Below are 14,918 nucleotides of genomic sequence, written 5' to 3'. Positions count from 1 at the left end.
TAAAAATGATGATGATAATAGTAATCTTTTGATTATTAAGACAATAATCATTTGTGCTTTTGACCTGAAAATTGGCGGGAAGGCATAAGTGAATTACATGGACCCTAGTACTTGATTGCTTCTTATTTTTCTACCTGGAAATGATGAAAGGCGACCTTGATGTGATTTGAAGTTTGAGAGTAATGATGCGATCTTTTCACTTTGACTGGCAGATTTTTAAAATAATTTCTATGTAACTATAAAATTTAAAACTTCGTATACTGGTAGAATGTGCTTAAAAAACATATTTTTCTCTTGGCTTTCTTGAGAAAATTCTGTAGTTTGTAACATATATGTTGTTTAATATTTTGCATTTCGGCAATTTCAACCACTCAATGACGTTTATTGAGGTGAAAGCGATTTCTGGCGGCGTTATACGAAAACGTCCCTGTTACATATATATTCGTTTAAGAAACAGATTGGGTTTATTTAGATTTTTGAAGAAAAAAAGATACCTTTGCCCCTAACCCTAACGCTAAAACAGATTGAAATGCAATAGATCGATACTAGGTCATAATTATTAGTGAACACTAAAGAGGGAACGGTTTTGTTATCCAGCTCTGTTTACGAGTGAACCCTTAGTTTATAACCGAAGGGTATCTTTTTTCTCATAAAAAAACAGGGACATTTTCATGTGACGCCGCCAGTAAATGTCACGGCAGAAATCGTTTTCGCCTCAATAGACGTCTTTGATTGGTTGTAATTGCCGAAATGCAAGAAATTAAGCAACAAATATGTTACAAACTACAGAATTTTCTCAAGAAAGCCAAGAGAAAAAGATGCTTTATAAACACATTCTACCAGTATAGGAAGTTTAAAATTGTTTAGTTACATAGAATTTATTTTAAAAATCTGCCGGTCAAAGCGAAAAGAACCTAATGATGTGTAGGACACTGACCATGGGCTCATCATAGACAACATGAAGACAGGGACCTTCACTGCTGGCTAGCTAGCGAGCTGGTCCAGAGAAGGGAATTCCGGTCAGCAACATGAAGTCTTAAATCAAACATTTTTCCGAAAGGTAAAGGTGAAGTGTGTAGTAAACTTGTGTGGGTATACCAATGTTTCAACGCCTCAATGAACTCTGACCCCTGTAAACTTTGACATTAAATGGCTGACAGTGTTCATGTTGTAATATTTACAATCTTGAATTACTATGTCACTTAACTATCCTCTTTATCTTACTGTTTCTTTTTTTATTTCAGAATATCACATCATGTTGACATAAAAGGAATTACTTCATTCAGATGTGCCTCTGATATTTTTATCAACTTTCATCAACTAATGAAGACGATATATTTATAAGGAGCCTTCATCTATACATCAACGTTTCTATATAAATATAATCTATGACAAACAACAGCAGAATATTTTTCTTGTCTTCACTGTCTGGAATGTAGAGGAGGTGATTGCTTTACAAGTTTGGATAACTTTACAAAAGAGTTGACAGTTTTCACCTGTTGATTTAGGTATTAAGTAAGATCACAGATGAAAGAAACATAGCATTGAATTATTCTCTAAAAAAGTGATGCAAATGAACACAAACATATTCATAGAAAGGAAAAAAGCAATATTATTGTGATATATATGACAAATTATCCTGTCATAATGAATAATTCAACTGAACCTAAAAACCCTAATACAAGAGAGAAACCATATCATTGTGATATTTGTGGCAAACCATTTTCTCAAAGGAGTCAATTGACTATTCACAAGCGTGTTCATACAGGAGAGAAGCCATATCGTTGTAATATCTGTGGTAAATCATTTTCTGATAATAGCGCTTTAACTCAACATAAACGTATTCATACTGGGGAAAAACCATATCACTGTGATATTTGTGGCAAATCATTTTCTTGTAATAGTCTATTGACTAGACATAAACGTCTTCATACTGGGGAAAGACCATACCATTGTGGTATCTGTGGTAAAACATTCTCTCGAAGTTATATCTTAACTAAACACCGGCGCGTTCACACTGGAGAGAAACCATATCATTGTGATATCTGTGGCAAATCATTTTCTCATAATAGCACTTTAACTCAACATAAACGTATTCATACAGGAGAGAAGCCATGTCATTGTAATATCTGCGGTAAATCATTCTCTTGTAATAGTCATTTGACTAGTCATAAACGTCTTCATACTGGGGAAAAACCATATCATTGTGATATCTGTGGTAAATCATTTTCTGATAATGGCACTTTAACTCAACATAAACGTATTCATACAGGGGAGAAGCCATATCATTGTGATATCTGTGGTAAATCCTTCTCCTGGAATAGTGGCTTGACTGTCCATAAACGTGTTCATACAGGAGAGAGGCCATTTCATTGTGATATCTGTGGTAGATCATTCTCTCAAAGGATTGCCTTGACTCAACACACATTCACACATACAGGAGAGAAACCTCATCCTTGTGATATCTGTGGCAAATCATTTTCTGATAATGGCACTTTAACTCGACATAAACCTATTCATACAGGAGAGAAGCCATATCATTGTGATATCTGTGATAAATCCTTCTCTTGGAATAGTGGCTTGAGTGTCCATAAACGTGTTCATACAGGAGAGAGGCCATTTCATTGTGATATCTGTGGTAGATCATTCTCTCAAAGGATTGCCTTGACTCAACACACATTCACACATACAGGAGAGAAACCTCATCCTTGTGATATCTGTGGCAAATCATTTTCTAATAATGGCACTTTAACTCGACATAAACCTATTCATACAGGAGAGAAGCATATCATTGTGATATCTGTGGTAAATCATTTATTGAAAGTGGTCATTTGAATAAGCACAAGCGTGTTCATACAGGAGAAAAGCCATATCGTTGTGATATCTGTGGTAAATCATTTTCTTTTAATAGCAATTTAACTCAACATAAACCTATTCATACAGGAGAGAAGCCATATCATTGTGATATTTGTGGTAAATCATTCTCTCAAAGTAGTCAATTGTGTAGACATAAATGCATGCATAATCGGGAAAAACCATATCATTGTGATATCTGTGGTAAATCATTCTCTTGCAGTAGTCACTTATGTAGACATAAACGTATTCATACAGGAGAGAAGCCATTTCATTGTAAGATCTGTGGCAAATTATTCTCTTGTAATAGTCATTTGACTAGTCATAAACGTCTTCATACTGGGGAAAAACCATATCATTGTGATATTTGTGGTAAATCATTCTCTCGAAGTTATGCCTTAACTAAACACCAGCGTGTTCACAGTGGAGAGAAACCATATCATTGTGATATCTCTGGCAAATCATTTTCTGATAACGGCACTTTAACTCAACATAAACGTATTCATACAGGAGAGAAGCCATATCATTGTGATATCTGTGGCAAATCATTTTCTGATAATGGCACTTTAACTCAACATAAACGTATTCATACAGGGGAGAAGCCATATCATTGTGATATCTGTGGTAAATCCTTCTCTTGGAATAGTGGCTTGACTGTCCATAAACGTGTTCATACAGGAGAGAAGCCATTTCATTGTGATATCTGTGGTAGATCATTCTCTCAAAGGATTGCCTTGACTCGACACACATTCACACATACAGGAGAGAAACCTCATCCTTGTGATATCTGTGGCAAATCATTTTCTGATAATGGCACTTTAACTCGACATAAACGTATTCATACAGGAGAGAAGCCATATCATTGTGATATCTGTGGTAAATCATTTATTGTAAGTGGTCACTTGAATAAGCACAAGCGTGTTCATACAGGAGAAAAGCCATAGCGTTGTGATATCTGTGGTAAATCATTTTCTGTTAATAGCACTTTAACTCAACATAAACCTATTCATACAGGAGAGAAGCCATATCATTGTGATATCTGTGGTAAACCATTCACTGCAAAAGGTGACTTGACTAAGCACAAGCGCATTCATACAGGAGAGAAGCCATATCATTGTGATATTTGTGGTAAATCATTCTCTCAAAGTAGTCAATTGCGTAGACATAAATGCATGCATAATGGGGAAAACCATATCATTGTGATATCTGTGGTAAATCATTCTCTGATTTATAAGCATATTCATACTGGGGGAAAAACAATATCACTGTGATATCTAGGGTAAATCATTCTCTCAAAAACGCCATTTAAGTACATGTGAGTATTCACACAAAAGTGCAACCATTCAGTATTAATCTTTATTATAACAATTATGGCTGTTTTTTCCTGTTGAAACACTGGGCTATTTTTATCTCTTCAAATATGATGTTATTGACTTCAATTTCAATAATGTCAACATCAAATTCATGAATGTCATGTATATATATGGAAGTATATCAACAATGCCTTTGATTTCTGAAGATGATTGCTCTTGATTTTTGAGCAATTTGTTTTGAGAGAATAAAGAAATGGGAATAATGAATAAAAGGTTACACTGAAGTTGATTTTGTCTATGTGTTTTCATCATTGTCGCTGTTATCATCATTATCATTTAGTGAAATTTTTGTTTTTACTGGCATGGGCGGCACAGTGTGACATGAGCTGGCAAACCAAAATGCTGCACTAGGTTCCAGTCTGATTTGTTTGGGTTTCTTTAGGTGTGTTGTCCTAATTCTAACCAGTTTAAAGATTATGCTGTGTGCTTTATATATATATATGTGTGTGTGTGTGTGTGTGTGTATGCATATACATACATATATATATATCCTTTCAAAATTTCTCCCAGGTTTTGCCCATTACAATTTGTCTTCGCCTAACGGCCCCTAATAATTATCCTTCTTGATTGTTTACGCATTGGGGTTGATGTAATTGACTTAATCCATTTGTCCTTATTTGTCCTCTCTGTGTTTAGCCCCCTGTGGGCAATAAAGAAACATATATAGAATATATAAAGAATTTTTTGCGTAATAAGATAAAAAACCAAGTCTGTATAGATATTAGAGCATTTATAGATAGGTCTTACAGCTGTTTCTAGGATATTAATTAATAATATCCCTTCATCGTAGACGGTGTGAGAGGAAAAATTAATTGATATCCTAGAAACAGCTGTAAGACCTATCTATAAATGCTCTAATATCTATACAGCTTTGGTTTTTTATGTTATTACGCAAAAAATTCTTATATACACACGCTGAGATAGAACCAACGTTGAACCCTTTATTTGCAATATTACTGAATCTGGAACTTAACTATGGTCTGTCTATAGCACTTATTCAGCCTTACCTAACACATTTGGGTCTCAATGACACCATTATCTCTATCTATATGTGTATATATATATATATTTGAGTAATTGAATGAATTATCTTATGTCGAGAATAAAGGATATTTGTTAACTAGTCGTTCAACTCCATTCTTTCATATACTTATATATATATATATATATAAAAAATTTATTAGATGACAAAGAAAACTCTTCGACACATCTCATGGCCAGTCAGTACAAACGGTTCCACTGGTACTAAAATTAGTCTGATGGGTGAAAATTTATTTGCCCACCAGACGATCTTCACCAGCGACAACGGAAAATAGGAAAAACTATAAAATAGATAATGTGACAATTACCATGGAACCAAAGAATGAAGATATTTATGATGTTTGTGGTGGGGGAGTTGTGTGGTCTGTGTTACTCTAGCATAAATCGCCTCCCAGCAAACATCGTGACCTTAGACTGTGCAGGCAAGAGTAAAGAGAAACAAAAAGAGTGTGAATTATATTGTATGTATGTGTGTGTATATATGTATATATATATATATATATATTTGTATATATTTGTATATATGTGTGTATATATATATATGTCAGTGTGCACGCACGACAGAGTGTAAGCACCCTGAGAGAAATGCTGGACAGAAGAAGCATCAGATGTGGTGTGCAAGAGCGACGCTTGCGATGGTATGGTCATGTACTGCGGATGGATGAGGAGAGATGTGTGAAGAAGTGCCACTCCCAAACAGTTGAAGGTATCAGGGGAGAGGTAGGCCCAGGAAAACATGGGATGAGGTAGTCAAGCATGACCTCAGAGCGTTGGGCCTCACTGAGGCAATGGCGAAGGACCGAGATCTCTGGAGATATGCTGTGACTGCAAATACCCGGGCTGCTTCCTGCACCAGTTCCGCATAGCCATTCAAAGTACCCTGGATTCCAGAACGTCCCGCTGTGCTTGAGGAGACCTGTTGAGTCAAGTACATGAACATGAACATCGAAATAAATATCAATGGAAATAGTAGTTGTGATACCTGTGCCGGTGGCACATAAAAAGCACCATCCGAACGTGGCCGTTGCCAGCGCTGCCTCGATTGGCTTCTGTGCCGGTGGCACGTTAAAAGCTCCAACCGATTGTGGCTGATGCCGGACCCCCCTGGGACCTGTGCAGGTGGCACGTAAAAAGCACCCACTACACTCGCGGAGTGGTTGGCGTTAGGAAGGGCATCCAGCTGTAGAAACTCTGCCAGATCAGACTGGATCCTGGTGCAGTCCCTGGCTTCCCAGACCCCGGTTGAACCGTCCAACCCGTGCGAGTGCGGAAAACGGACGTTAAACGATAATGATGATGATGATGATTTGTATATATGTATGTATATATATTTCTATATATATATATGTGTATGTTTATGTATGTGTATGTATATATATATATATGTATGTATATATATTTGTGTATATGTATGTATATATAGGTATATATATTTATATAAAGGACAATGGGTAAAGGCACCCTTTCGTCATGAATGTCCATGGGATTGCATGGAGAAACTTTTCCAAAGTAGATGTTCAGGTAAGATTCTACATATTTATGGACCTATGTACATAGGCTAATTCACCCATAATACACCAAGAAAAAAATCATATGTTTCTGTGTGTGTGTGTATATATATATATCTAAATGACAATGGCCATGAATGACCATGGGATTGCATCAAGGAACTTCTCTAAGACAGCTGTCCAGCTAAGCTTTTTTTTTTGAAACCCAGCAATCACATGCATACCAAGAAATATATGTTTCTTTATTACCCACAAGGGGCTAAACATAGAGGGGACAAACGAGGACAGACAAACGGATTAAGTCGATTACATCGACCCCAGTGCGTAACTGGTACTTAATTTATCGACCCCGAAAGGATGAAAGGCAAAGTCGACCTCGGCGGAATTCGAACTCAGAACGTAGCAACGGGCGAAGTACTTCGCCTGGCGTGCTAACGTCTCTGCCAGCTCGCCGCCCTAAGTAATGCCAAGAAATATAACTCTCAACGTATCCCCAGCTTGATTCGTTTCATCATGCTTTTCCCTGCGACCACAAACCTGATTCCTCTATTCAGTCACCATATTTTATTCCATAAGAACTGTCGCTGAAGATCGCACGGTTACATATTCAGACGAAGCTGCAGTGTACAGAAGGTGTGGGTAGCCTTGTGCTGCTGCACTCAGAAGGCAGTGGACAAAGAGGACCAAGAGAAAGTAAAAAAACTTGAAGAGATTCTGAAGGTTACGTACACAGATGGGTCACCCGCATGGAAAGTAAGCCCGGGAGTCTAAGAGGGGCACGGTTCAGGGACAAATACTTTAGATGTCGCCTTCCGTACATGCTTAGGGAACGCACAGATCCAAAGCAAATGGTGGTGTATTAACGATGTGGCCAACCTGGGCACATAGCGAAGTATTGCATGCAAGGAAATGAGGGGAGGGGAATTATTGCGCCGATTGTTTCCCCGTAATCCCTAGTACTACTTAAGAAGAGTGGTCCCGGTGTGCGCACTCACGCATCGTAGCTAGCTAGTCGTGACTAGTCGATCCTACGACTACCTAGCAGAGTAAATAAATCACAAAATTAATAATTTTTTTACACAAAGTAAATAATAACTTCTGTATAAGTACCGGATACATTTCGAGAAAGTGTTTTTTATATATATATATGGGGGTTTAGGGTTAAGGTTACGGTTAGGGTTTGTGTTAGGGGTGGGAGAAAAGGGTTTCTGTTATCTTCAGAAATATAAACAAAGCCACGTGTGTACTTATACCGAAGGATCGTCCACATGAACAGAGTAAATAATTTTTTTAACAAAGTAAATAAAACACAAAGGATCGACTAGTCACGACTAGCAAGCGCGGATACACGAATACGCGAGTGCGCGCACCGAGACCACTCTTCTTAAGTAGTACCGAGGAGCAGTTATCGTGAAATCCGCGTGGAGTTAAGGGGAAGGAAAAGGACCGGAAAGGAGAGGAAGTGACGTCAGGAATGGAAAGAAAGGGGCCACGAAAATGACGTGACGTCAGGAAGGGACGGGTTAAAGACGACATCTTCCATCCAGTATCAGCAGCGCGGTTATTTCGTGTGCTGGTAACGTTTGCAGAGTAGAAAGAACAAAGGAAAACCCAGGAACGAAGCGCCATTTATTGGGGAATTAAAGAAAGACAATCATATCAAGGAAAATAATTTCTACAACACCTCGGTTCTTCTCAATTATTAATTAAGGTGCTTAATTACTGATCACTGACTCGTTGCTTATTTGTGAATACGGTAAGTTGATAAAGATTTACTTTAAGGCTGTAATAGTGTTGATAATACTACTAATAATAATGTCAATAATAGAATTCTGTGAACCTCTCGATGTTACAGTAATAATTTTTCGAAGCGGGAACCTGACAATAATTAGGAAAATATATTTCTTTGACTTAATTAATAACTTTGAAGCTGAAATGTTGATTTGTTGTTTATAAAATACTATGACCGACTGTTACATGCGATAGAACTGAAATTAATTGGTAAAGTGAGAATAAAACAGCGTAATTAATTAGTAGAATGTGAGGAGTCCGATTGAAGAATTCCACATTAATATATGTTATCCTGTTGTTTATGAGGCATTGATAAAACGGTAAGTTGATAAAGATTTACTCTAATGTTATATTAATAATAGTAATGATGATGATGATTTGAAAACTGGCTCAGAGTCAGCAATCTTTAATACGAGCGACTAGTCGATTGCATGGGTCCCGGTTTTTTCCCGGAAGAGATGAAAGACAAAGTCGATCTCATCCGTATTTGAACTCAGGACTTTCCGCCGAGGTTGGCTTTGTATTTCATTCCATTCCATGTGAAGAAAATAAAAATGATGATGATAATAGTAATCTTTTGATTATTAAGACAATAATCATTTGTGCTTTTGACCTGAAAATTGGCGGGAAGGCATAAGTGAATTACATGGACCCTAGTACTTGATTGCTTCTTATTTTTCTACCTGGAAATGATGAAAGGCGACCTTGATGTGATTTGAAGTTTGAGAGTAATGATGCGATCTTTTCACTTTGACTGGCAGATTTTTAAAATAATTTCTATGTAACTATAAAATTTAAAACTTCGTATACTGGTAGAATGTGCTTAAAAAACATATTTTTCTCTTGGCTTTCTTGAGAAAATTCTGTAGTTTGTAACATATATGTTGTTTAATATTTTGCATTTCGGCAATTTCAACCACTCAATGACGTTTATTGAGGTGAAAGCGATTTCTGGCGGCGTTATACGAAAACGTCCCTGTTACATATATATTCGTTTAAGAAACAGATTGGGTTTATTTAGATTTCTGAAGAAAAAAAGATACCTTTGCCCCTAACCCTAACGCTAAAACAGATTGAAATGCACTAGATCGATACTAGTGTCATAATTATTAGTGAACACTAAAGAGGGAACGGTTTTGTTATCCAGCTCTGTTTACGAGTGAACCCTTAGTTTATAACCGAAGGGTATCTTTTTTCTCATAAAAAAACAGGGACATTTTCATATGACGCCGCCAGTAAATGTCACGGCAGAAATCGTTTTCGCCTCAATAGACGTCTTTGATTGGTTGTAATTGCCGAAATGCAAGAAATTAAGCAACAAATATGTTACAAACTACAGAATTTTCTCAAGAAAGCCAAGAGAAAAAGATGCTTTATAAACACATTCTACCAGTATAGGAAGTTTAAAATTGTTTAGTTACATAGAATTTATTTTAAAAATCTGCCGGTCAAAGCGAAAAGAACCTAATGATGTGTAGGACACTGACCATGGGCTCATCATAGACAACATGAAGACAGGGACCTTCACTGCTGGCTAGCTAGCGAGCTGGTCCAGAGAAGGGAATTCTGGTCAGCAACATGAAGTCTTAAATCAAACATTTTTTCGAAAGGTAAAGGTGAAGTGTGTAGTAAACTTGTGTGGGTATACCAATGTTTCAACGCCTCAATGAACTCTGACCCCTGTAAACTTTGACATTAAATGGCTGACAGTGTTCATGTTGTAATATTTACAATCTTGAATTACTATGTCACTTAACTATCCTCTTTATCTTACTGTTTCTTTTTTTATTTCAGAATATCACATCATGTTGACATAAAAGGAATTACTTCATTCAGATGTGTCTCTGATATTTTTATCAACTTTCATCAACTAATGAAGACGATATATTTATAAGGAGCCTTCATCTATACATCAACGTTTCTATATAAATATAATCTATGACAAACAACAGCAGAATATTTTTCTTGTCTTCACTGCCTGGAATGTAGAGGAGGTGATTGCTTTACAAGTTTGGATAACTTTACAAAAGAGTTGACAGTTTTCACCTGTTGATTTAGGTATTAAGTAAGATCACAGATGAAAGAAACATAGCATTAAATTATTCCCTGAAAATAGTTATGCAAATGGACACAAACATATTCATAGAAAGGAAAAAAGCAATATTATTGTGATATATATGACAAATTATCCTGTCATAATGAATAATTCAACTGAACCTAAAAACCCTAATACAAGAGAGAAACCATATCATTGTGATATTTGTGGCAAACCATTTTCTCAAAGGAGTCAATTGACTATTCACAAGCGTGTTCATACAGGAGAGAAGCCATATCATTGTAATATCTGTGGTAAATCATTTTCTGATAATAGCGCTTTAACTCAACATAAACGTATTCATACTGGGGAAAAACCATATCACTGTGATATTTGTGGCAAATCATTTTCTTGTAATAGTCTATTGACTAGACATAAACGTCTTCATACTGGGGAAAGACCATACCATTGTGGTATCTGTGGTATAACATTCTCTCGAAGTTATATCTTAACTAAACACCGGCGCGTTCACACTGGAGAGAAACCATATCATTGTGATATCTGTGGCAAATCATTTTCTCACAATAGCACTTTAACTCAACATAAACGTATTCATACAGGAGAGAAGCCATTTCATTGTGATATCTGTGGTAGATCATTCTCTCAAAGGATTGCCTTGACTCAACACACATTCACACATACAGGAGAGAAACCTCATCCTTGTGATATCTGTGGCAAATCATTTTCTGATAATGGCACTTTAACTCGACATAAACCTATTCATACAGGAGAGAAGCCATATCATTGTGATATCTGTGGTAAATCCTTCTCTTGGAATAGTGGCTTGAGTGTCCATAAACGTGTTCATACAGGAGAGAGGCCATTTCATTGTGATATCTGTGGTAGATCATTCTCTCAAAGGATTGCCTTGACTCAACACACATTCACACATACAGGAGAGAAACCTCATCCTTGTGATATCTGTGGCAAATCATTTTCTGATAATGGCACTTTAACTCGACATAAACCTATTCATACAGGAGAGAAGCCATATCATTGTGATATCTGTGGTAAATCCTTCTCTTGGAATAGTGGCTTGAGTGTCCATAAACGTGTTCATACAGGAGAGAGGCCATTTCATTGTGATATCTGTGGTAGATCATTCTCTCAAAGGATTGCCTTTTCTCAACACACATTCACACATACAGGAGAGAAACCTCATCCTTGTGATATCTGTGGCAAATCATTTTCTGATAATGGCACTTTAACTCGACATAAACCTATTCATACAGGAGAGAAGCCATATCATTGTGATATCTGTGGTAAATCATTTATTGAAAGTGGTCATTTGAATAAGCACAAGCGTGTTCATACAGGAGAAAAGCCATATCGTTGTGATATCTGTGGTAAATCATTTTCTTTTAATAGCAATTTAACTCAACATAAACCTATTCATACAGGAGAGAAGCCATATCATTGTGATATCTGTGGTAAACCATTCTCTCAAAGTAGTCAATTGCGTAGACATAAATGCATGCATAATCGGGAAAAACCATATCATTGTGATATCTGTGGTAAATCCTTCTCTTGGAATAGTGGCTTGACTGTCCATAAACGTGTTCATACAGGAGAGAAGCCATTTCATTGTGATATCTGTGGTAGATCATTCTCTCAAAGGATTGCCTTGACTCGACACACATTCACACATACAGGAGAGAAACCTCATCCTTGTGATATCTGTGGCAAATCATTTTCTGATAATGGCACTTTAACTCGACATAAACGTATTCATACAGGAGAGAAGCCATATCATTGTGATATCTGTGGTAAATCATTTATTGTAAGTGGTCACTTGAATAAGCACAAGCGTGTTCATACAGGAGAAAAGCCATAGCGTTGTGATATCTGTGGTAAATCATTTTCTTTTAATAGCAATTTAACTCGACATAAACGTATTCATACAGGAGAGAAGCCATATCATTGTGATATCTGTGGTAAATCATTTATTGTAAGTGGTCACTTGAATAAGCACAAGCGTGTTCATACAGGAGAAAAGCCATATCGTTGTGATATCTGTGGTAAATCATTTTCTTTTAATAGCAATTTAACTCAACATAAACCTATTCATACAGGAGAGAAGCCATATCATTGTGATATTTGTGGTAAATCATTCTCTCAAAGTAGTCAATTGCGTAGACATAAATGCATGCATAATGGGGAAAACCATATCATTGTGATATCTGTGGTAAATCATTCTCTGATTTATAAGCATATTCATACTGGGGGAAAAACAATATCACTGTGATATCTAGGGTAAATCATTCTCTCAAAAACGCCATTTAAGTACATGTGAGTATTCACACAAAAGTGCAACCATTCAGGATTAATCTTTATTACAACATTTATGGCTATTTTTTTCTGCTGAAAGACAGGGCTATTTTTATCTCTTCAAATATGATGTTATCGACTTCATTTTCAATAATCTCAACATCAAATTCATGAATGTCATGTATATATATGGAAGTATATCAACAATGCCTTTGATTTCTGAAGATGATTGCTCTGGATTTTTGAGCAATTTGTTATGAGAGAATAAAGAAATGGGAATAACGAATAAAAGGTTACACTGAAGTTGATTTTGTCTATGTGTTTTCATCATTGTCGCTGTTATCATCATCATCCTTTAGTGAATTTTTTTTTTTTACTGGCATGGGTGGCACAGTGTGACATGAGCTAGCAAACCATAATGCTGCACTAGGTTCCAATCTGATTTGTTTGGGTTTCTTTGGGTGTATTCTCCTAATAGAGTTTATGCTGTGTGCTTCAAATATATGTGTGTGTATGCACACACATATATGTGTGTATGTGTGTATATATATATATATATATATATAAATATATCATCCTACACTCACGGAGTGGTTGGCGTTAGGAAGGGCATCCAGCCGTAGAAACACTGCCAGATTTGACTGGGCCTGATGAAGCCTTCTGGCTTCACAGACCCCAGTAGAACCGTCCAACCCATGCTAGCATGGAAAACGGACGCTAAATGATGATGATGATATCATCATCATCATCGTCATCCAATGTAAAAAATATATATTTCTAATGATACCGAGGTGGGGTGTCTGCCCCACTTTTTCCAAGCAAAAATAAGGAGTTTGCAGCACACTGCGAGGTCAGGGTACATGATTCCATGCAAAAAATCTGAGTTATTTTTTTGTTTCTCTTTATGAAAATCTTGTGGGTGAAAATATCAAAATTTACCTGAAATTCTTCTGGACTCGAACTTCTCCGAAAAAAATTGTGACAACAAATTCTGTATATTTCTTAGGCACATAAAATGAGGATTAATTAGTAAAATAAGGTGAATGTAACATGCTGGGTACTACTAGCGAACAGTGGTCCCGGTGCACGCAATCGCGCTAGCTAGTCGTAAATAGTCGATCCTACAACGACTTTTTAACCCTAACCCTAAACCTAGTACTACTAGCGAACAATGGTCCCGGTGCGCGCACTCGGGCTAGCTAGTCGTAAGTAGTCGATCCTACGACTTTTTAACCCTAAACCTTAGTTTGTTTATAAAAATAATTTGTTTTCTTAGTTTAAAAAATTATTTACTTTGTTCGAAAAATATTATATAATTATTCTTTGATATGTATTCAGTCTTGAAATACAAACATACGCGCAAGTCGTAGGATTGACTATTTACGACTAGCTAGCACGGATGCACGCACCGGGACCACTGTTCGCTAGTAGTACCACATACTGTTTGTGTGTAGTCCCTTCCGTTTTGTATGGGAGGTCGTTATTCCTCTTGCAAATTGTGTCCGTTAAAAGTTGTGTTTTGTTGTATTGAAGCGATTATCGCTAGCCACGTATTTGTCGGCTATTTGTGTTGGTACTACTAGCGAACAGTGGTCCTGGTGTGCGCATCCGCGCTAGCTAGTCGTGACTAGTGGATCCTACGACGACTACGTAATATAGTAAATAAAACACAAAATAAACAATTTTTTACACGAAGTAAATAATTTTTGTTAAACAAAGGTAATAAAACAGAAAACACAAATTAAGGATCGACTGGTCATGACTAGCTAGCGCGAGTACGCGTGTGCGCGCACCGGGACCACTGTTCGCTAGTAGTACCATTTGTGTTGCCATAGAGGACACTACATTTGTAGATATGTTGCATGTATAGCACCTGAAAATAACCAACAGTCTTCGGTACTACTTAAGAAGAGTGGTCCCAGTGCACGCACTCGCGCAAGCTAGTCATGACTTATCGATCCAACAATGACTACCCAGCAAAGTGAATAA

General features: G+C 36.8%; 2 protein-coding genes, 1 long non-coding RNA gene and 1 pseudogene across 3 annotated transcripts in view; all 4 read left to right on the top strand.

Moving 5' to 3' along the window:
* The window catches only part of LOC115225040, a 336,418-nt pseudogene extending 323,627 nt beyond the window's left edge, over positions 1–12,791 (top strand).
* LOC115225439 (early growth response protein 1-like) overlaps positions 1–14,918 on the top strand; it is a 424,836-nt gene that overhangs the window by 304,600 nt on the left and 105,318 nt on the right. The window lies entirely within an intron of this gene.
* LOC115225462 (zinc finger protein 208-like) overlaps positions 1–14,918 on the top strand; it is a 524,237-nt gene that overhangs the window by 435,628 nt on the left and 73,691 nt on the right. The window lies entirely within an intron of this gene.
* LOC118768229 lies at positions 8,153–10,506 on the top strand. Its single transcript, XR_005004057.1, has 2 exons — positions 8,153–8,531; positions 10,361–10,506. It is a non-coding gene; the product is annotated as an uncharacterized LOC118768229 (long non-coding RNA).

Source organism: Octopus sinensis, linkage group LG27 (genome assembly GCF_006345805.1).
Source record: "Octopus sinensis linkage group LG27, ASM634580v1, whole genome shotgun sequence".
Lineage (NCBI taxonomy): Eukaryota > Metazoa > Mollusca > Cephalopoda > Octopoda > Octopodidae > Octopus > Octopus sinensis.
This window is presented reverse-complemented; position numbering and strand designations above follow the sequence as displayed.